This window comes from Rhagoletis zephyria, unplaced genomic scaffold (genome assembly GCF_001687245.7).
Source record: "Rhagoletis zephyria isolate East Lansing unplaced genomic scaffold, Rhagoletis_zephyria_1.1 Rzeph_scaffold_00200, whole genome shotgun sequence".
Classification (NCBI taxonomy): domain Eukaryota; kingdom Metazoa; phylum Arthropoda; class Insecta; order Diptera; family Tephritidae; genus Rhagoletis; species Rhagoletis zephyria.
In genome coordinates this window covers 106,434-113,862 of record NW_016157284.1, presented here as the reverse complement: position 1 = coordinate 113,862, position 7,429 = coordinate 106,434, and the positions used below count along the sequence as shown (strand labels likewise).

The 7,429-nt window shown below is 34.0% G+C and overlaps 1 protein-coding gene across 1 annotated transcript in view; it reads right to left on the bottom strand.

Moving 5' to 3' along the window:
• Positions 1 to 7,429, bottom strand: part of stac (C2 and C2B_Munc13-like domain-containing protein staccato) — a 251,953-nt gene that overhangs the window by 158,612 nt on the left and 85,912 nt on the right. The gene's annotated exons all lie outside the window — the stretch shown is intronic.

Below are 7,429 nucleotides of genomic sequence, written 5' to 3'. Positions count from 1 at the left end.
GAAACTAATACCATACTCATGGAGAAAATTAGAGTTATTGGAAGAGGTGCAGTGGCAACTCCCATGCAAATTGATTTTTCTATGCTGCATATCTCTGGAGGTGTTTATTGCAGAGGACTGGGACTTGGCACTCATAGAGAAGGATTTGCGTTATTCGAAAAGGGGACATGGTTCCTGCCGTACAAATTTACTGTTTTATACTGCTTATCTCTAGAGGTGTTCGTGGTGGAGTACTGGGACTTGGTACTGGGTTATGTAAAATCAATTCTAAATTCATGGAAGAAGATTAGGGTTATAAGAAAAAGGGGCCTGGCACTTCCAGTACAAATTTACTTTTTCTTGCCACATATCCCTGGAGGTGTTTGTGGAAGACAGAACTAATTTCATTAAATGGAAAAGGGGGAGCCGGGTTCGACCTTATAATCTAAAGCTCTCTTGAGGCATTAGCTACAGTAATGAGAAGTGGTATTTTATCAAGGCCAGGTTACTAAATTTGAGTTGGAAATATTAGAACTCGCCGTGGCACCTCCAAGAAGGTTTCACGTTCACGCGTCGTATACCTGGAAACATTTTAAGGTAAGCTTAGAGGGATTGATATATTTCGTATGCCTAGCGCGCAGACAAGATTTTATAATTTCATAGCTTTAAACGGCCTTAATACCTTAACTCGCTTAAAAAATAACGAGCTATAACGAAACGGGCACAGAAATAAAATCTAACATCATTAAATTATTTTTCCTATTTGTATAAAAGCGCGGGGTGAAACCCGCGGGTATAAGCTAGTTTAATATAAACAAGCATGTACTTCTTTAGGCATTCTACATTAGTTTCTCTGTAAGGCATTCTTTGTTCGCTGTTCTGGACTCTGTTTATCTATGCGTTCTCCCTTCATTCGGCAATGCTGCGGGTAAGAGCTTACGGCCAATGACATACCCATGTTAAAATAGTGCCTTCTTGAAGCGAAAGGGTAAGCGATTCCCATCGCCTAGCTCGTTTCTACTTTCGTTTCTGTTGTAATCGTTTTTTTTTTGCTGGGCTAGAGCTGCTCAACTTTGATCAGATAACTAAATCTGTAAAAAAATCGCTTTTCACAACATCGATGTTTTTACACAATTCGTTGATAAAGATCGATTAAAATCGAATTTTCAGTAAAAGCCATGTTCTGCGAATCATACGATTTGAAATCGGTGCGATTTACAAAACCTATTTTAGATATTTAAAAAAATTCAAAAATTTGGCACTAACCCGATTGATATGACGGAAATCACGTGCTTTGAATAGTTTCCACCAGAGATTGAAAATAACCCCCTCCACTTATTTTTTATTTCGTTTCTTACTGACACAAATCTCTCAAGCAAAATGTGTTTCTCACCGTGCCAAATCTCTCTGTACGATCTTTTTGTGTTTTCTGCTGTGGGTTATTTATCAACTGCTTAAATTTCCCTTCCGCAAAGACACTTTGGCAGGAACTTTTATTTTTAAGTCTATTCGTTTTTGGGTTATTGAAAGACAGAAAAATGCAAGTGGACGTACATAAGTGGAAGAAAAGCGTTAGGCATACATATACATACACATATGTACATTCGCGAGCATTTATGACCAGGGCCGCCAACTATCCTCATAAAAGTGCCCAAATGTGCCAAATAGAAAAAAAGTGCCAAAAAAGAGACATTCTTTTTAATCTTCCCATTTAGCATTAAAATTGGTAACATATTCCTAAAACAAAAGTTCAATTCCAAAATAAGATAAACCATATGTATACACTATAGAAATTAAAATATTTTAGTTGAGAATAAAATAATGTAAAAAAATATTTTTTAAAAACAAGCTTTAATTTAACATGTACAATCAAAGGAATAAAATAAAGCTGTGTAACAAAAGATTTTTTAGCAAGAAAATTTTGTCAAAAGTGCACTAAAATTAATAAAATAAAATAAGTTAATGTCTCGTTAAAGTTACTAAAAGCCATTTAGTGAAAGGAGTTACTCAAACTCTGAGGAAAATTACTAACAATTTGTAATCAGTAAATTCATACACACACATGTATACACTGCAGCAAGAAGCTCATGCCACCAACGGCGATGTCGTATGCATAGAATTTCTACTGGGTATGTTTGTAGGTTAACTAAATACAAATGTATATATGTATATCCATACATGAGCAAACATGCCGCTGTGGAAGCAAACAAAATATTTAAAATAACAACAAGATCAGCAGCTAAAAAGACCAATAAAAAAACTGAAGTCAAAGAAAGTCACAAAGAGAACCCCAAAATTTACGAAGCGCTAAATAAATTTGAAGTAAAAAGACATGTCGAGCTCGTTTTCAATCCTCCGAAATTATATTTCAAAAAAGGAAAGAAAATTTGTAGCAATTTTGATACAAGCAACCTAATTGTTGAGGATAAGATTGACTTAGGACAATTCTTTACCAGGCTCGAAAGAGAAGCCGGCAATTTAGGACTTGTACAAGTACAGTTGTCCTTAGGGGACAAATTGTTTAAAAAGAATTATACTGCAGTAGGCAAATTTATGGAAATGGGAAATAAAGTTCTCAAAAAGTTAACAATCGCTCTAACCCCAGAGGTTATATGTGTGACAAATCCCGGGAAAATTAAAGAAATTCTGCACAAATATCATGACGATCCTATTAGTGGTGGCCACCCAGGAATAAATCGCATGACAGATAAAATCAAGCAGAAATATAGCTGGCTGAATATGAAAAATGACATACGAAAATATGTAAAGAACTGCATCCACTGCAAGAAAAATAAAATTAATAAACATATCAAAGAACCAATGACAATAACAGAAACACCTCCGAAGGCTTTTGATATTGTACAAATCGACACAGTCGGCCCATTGCCAAAGTCGATAAATGGAAACGAATATGCAGTTACCATTATATGCGATCTAACCAAATATTTGGTAGCGATTCCAGTTCCAAGCAAACATGCAACAACTGTCGCTAAAGCCATATTCGAGCATTTCATCCTGATTTATGGCCAAATGAAAACAATTTTAACAGACATGGGCACAGAATACAAAAATAGCCTGTTCAAAGAACTGTGTAAATTGTTAAAAATTGAGCATAAAACTTCTACACCGTACCATCACCAGACTTTGGGTACTGTAGAACGCAGTCACCGGACATTCAACGAATATATGCGTGCATACATATCCAGTGACAAAGACGATTGGGATGAATACCTCAGGTATTTCGCTTATTGTTACAATACAACGCCATCAACAACACATAATTATTGTCCTTTCGAACTAATATTCGCAAAACAACCACCAAATTATGAATTTTTGGAAGAAAATGAAATTAGCCCGGTATACAACCATGAGGCGTATGACAAAGAAGTAAAATACAAACTTCAAATAGCACAGCAAAGAGCAAGCAAATTAATTCAAGAAGCTAAAGAAAAGCAAAAATCCAATTATGACAAAAATAGCTATAGTAAGGAAATTAAAATAGGAGATTTAGTATTAGTTAAAGAAGAGGCCTCCCATAAGTTAGAGAATAGATATACAGGACACTATAAAGTTAAAACCATTGATAAAAATAACAACTATACTTTAATTCCACATAGCATAGGAGATAGCAATAAAAACAAAAAGGAAATCGTAATTCATAAAAATAGGCTTAAACCAATTTAAAACCTTTAAAAATAAGCATGCCACTTTATCCATAATAATAATTTAAAAAAAAAAAATAATAATAATAATACACATAAGCATTCCAATTTACTCAACCTTATATACGGCACAAGCCAAAAGAAAACAAAATCAAATATCACATAAAATATACAAACAAACAAAAAAAAAAACAAAAGGAAAACACGTAACAAAACAATGGTAACAAGATCCTAAAACGATTAAAATTTTGTCAACCCAAACAAACATCAAGCGGTTCACTGAATCAGTAAAATAGATATATATAGTTGACTACAAATTATATATTATATATAAGAGCAAAAGGCTGTAGCATAAGCACATCGCCCTTTTTACTTTAATTGTCATGTGCACATAAGTAATGTATAAACAAATAGGAATGTACACAAACAACAGTTTACCCAAATCAGTTACATTGAACTCAGCGGGAGTTTATGCAAAGACTGCATCCATCGCACATAGCGAGGATCTTGTTACACTTGTGCGGACGGTCAAAGACACCGCCAAAGACAGTCGCAGTGACTAACTGATCCACAACGTCAGTTTGTCAATGCGACTGACATATTTATATATTTATTGCAATCATATGTTGACTTAGCATATTTTAGAGTTATGTAGTTAGTTTGTAGGTATTAGTAGTATATTTGTATACATTCTAGTTCGTAAATAATTTGTAAGTGTTAGTGTAAGAATTTGGTATAAAAGAAAGTGAAATCAATAAAGTAAACCAATTGGTGATCAAACTCCGACCAATAACTTATTATTTGCTATACCGCTGCTGCTTGAGCTAACCTTTACAATGAAAACAGCTCTTATAAAGATTTTATTTTGTTGCTTTAAATACGGTGACCATATTAACCAACTTAAAATAAAGGACATTTTTCTTTCAAAATGATTTAGGAAAATATTTACCACTTAATTAACCGATGCCGAAAAATGAAGCCAAAGCAATGGTTCAAAATTGGAATTTAATGTTCATAATTCACCATAGTCTTCATTTTTGAACCAATTTTTACTAAAAACCAAAAAAAAAAATAATTTATTTCGGTGAAAATTTTTATAACATTTCAAACATTTTTTTTGTTGTAATTTTTTCGTTTGTTTTTAACTAGTCTTTGCTATGTAACATTTATTACCTGGAAAAGGAGAATACATTTTCTTCAAAATTTCCACCTCTTTGCATTTTGCACAGAAAAAATTTAATCTAATCAAGTAAAAATTTACAGATTAGGCTTAACTGGTCTTACAAATATTATAAGCTTTCATAAAAAAAATGATCAAATTAAGTGAAAGAAATGAAGGTTCCAGTGAATTACGACCACTAAATGCCAGTTTTGAACCACTGTGCAGCAGGGGGTTTATTGTTCTCTTTCAGTGGAACAGGAAATTCAGCGTGCAACACGATCCTGGGCACAACTTTCCCTGTGCTCTATAGATTGTGAAAAGATTACCTATTAAATAAAAACCCATAAGTGGAGTGCGAAACGAACTGGCGAAGGTTTTCATTATATTTTATAAGGGACATTTTTAGTTTTCATATTCTGTGTTTAAAAATTTACCTCTGAAAAATGCAGATCTGATTTAAAGGGCAGTTTAAGAAATAAAGGATAAAAGGCGTCCTTTATTTTGAAAAAATTATAAAGGACAGGGGGTTAAAATAAAGGACGGATGGTAACCGTGGCTGTAAATAGAAAAGTTCCTTTATATATAAAGTCTATCTTAAACTGAAGCATTTTTATCTAACACGCAATTTCTTTTAATGAAATTAACTGCTGCTATATGTGTTGATTCGCGTGTTTTTGCAGATAAATCGAGCACTGCCTTCCAAATAAAAACCAATGTTGCTGACAGTTGTGCTGAAATATTTATTAAAATTTATTTCATAGTGCATATGTATATACACAAGTACATATTCAAATTAACTTACATTTGTGCCTTCTATATGTAAATATGTACACGCGCTCACCCTTTCGAATCTCAAGTCCAAATGATTCCACTAAGTAGGCGAGAAAACAATTTAACTTAAAAAATAATTTTACCTAGCGGGAAAACTAACGGCTACACCTGCTGGCGAATGCATTGCAGAGCTTAATAATATGTATGTATGTACATATATATGTTTATACTAAACGTGAGCAAACATTTTACTTGCATAGTCTTCTGTTCTCTTTCACTGCAAGTTGAATTATTTTCACGATCCAGAAAATAAAGGTCGCGCCATTCGCGGACCGCTAACCCTCTCTTCGTCGATTTGACAGCATCCACCCATTCGCTGACGTCACACAATACTTTTGTTTATATTTTCCGGTTCGTGACATTTTAGTTTATTTCAACTTTACAAATTTACAAATTGGAAAGATTTTGAGCGTTGTTTTGTTTTTTGTGAAAACTTATAAAAAAGTTATAAATTAAAGAAAAAAATGAGGTGTGCAGTGGTTAATTGTGCTAGTGTTAGTGCCAAAGGATCTGGGTGCAGTTTTTTTACTTTTCCGGCCGACATTGAGTTGGTGGAAAAGTGGATCCAGTTCTGCCGGAGACCAACGGATTTCAACGCCCGAACCAGCGTCATCTGTGTAAAACACTTCACCACTGATGACTTCGAGAACGAGCTACCTACGAGAACCTATAAATTGAATCCGGCATCAGATCACATGCAATAAACGGCAACATTTCATTACGATGTATTTTTTATTTATTTGTTATTTGAAAATATAGCACGTTCCCCTGATAAAGCTTTTTATTTATACATACTGACCTTCTGCTTCCTACCCGAAATGTTAGGCCGTATGCATAAAAACTAAGCAATTGCTTTTTTCTTGAAATTGCATACCTTTCACTTAAATTTGTTTGAACATAATATTTGAATTATTAATAAAGAAGCACATGTACTTAATGCCAATAACAATTTCTATTTTATTTAGTTTTAAACTTTTCTTTATATATTTATGATTACATAAATCGGTTCTCGTTTTATTACACAGGATCATCTCTACTTTTTATAGAAATTTTGAAAAAAGTGAAACTAAGTGAAGTAATTTTATTATTGGCAGAATTAGTGTCTAACCCTACGTGTCTGCTTCTAAAAGATATCCTGTTTGACGTGGCATATAAGACTTAATTTCATTATTACATTAGTGTTTTTTATATGTATGTATATGAATAGGATATTATATATTTATGTATTTAAAAACCCACAACTTTAAGACCGCGCATCTGAACTTGTTAAAATCTTGCCGTGTCACAAACAGATTCGTTATTATATAAGGAAAACTACGAAGAATATGAAAAAGAATATCAGTACTGCGAAGATTTTTATCATCAGTTTGGAAGTACTTCAATATTTCACCATGCGTCGCTTCTATGTTTAATTCGGCATCTTGTATGTTTGTATCGATACGCTCCACAGTCTCCTCTTGCTCCTTAACCATATGTGGTGATTGTTTAAATATACCGCCTAGCTCGACAATAGTCGATTCAATGTTCTGCATAGTCTCAGCCCGCTGTTGCACGTAACTATCGGAGTCATCATATAATGCAATCTGCTGCTGCGTCTGTATTCCACTACCTCCGACTGCACCCAGCAATGGTGTTGTATCACTTGCGGCCATGTCAATGCTTACGGCCGTATTCTCTTCGCTTAACAGTAAGGAGCCCTGTTTCGCTGTACTCGAGCGAACAGTGCTAGCAGCAATTGGTGACTGCCCGAATTGATCCCGACGCGCTTTTTGTTGTTTGAGATTTTTTATACGCA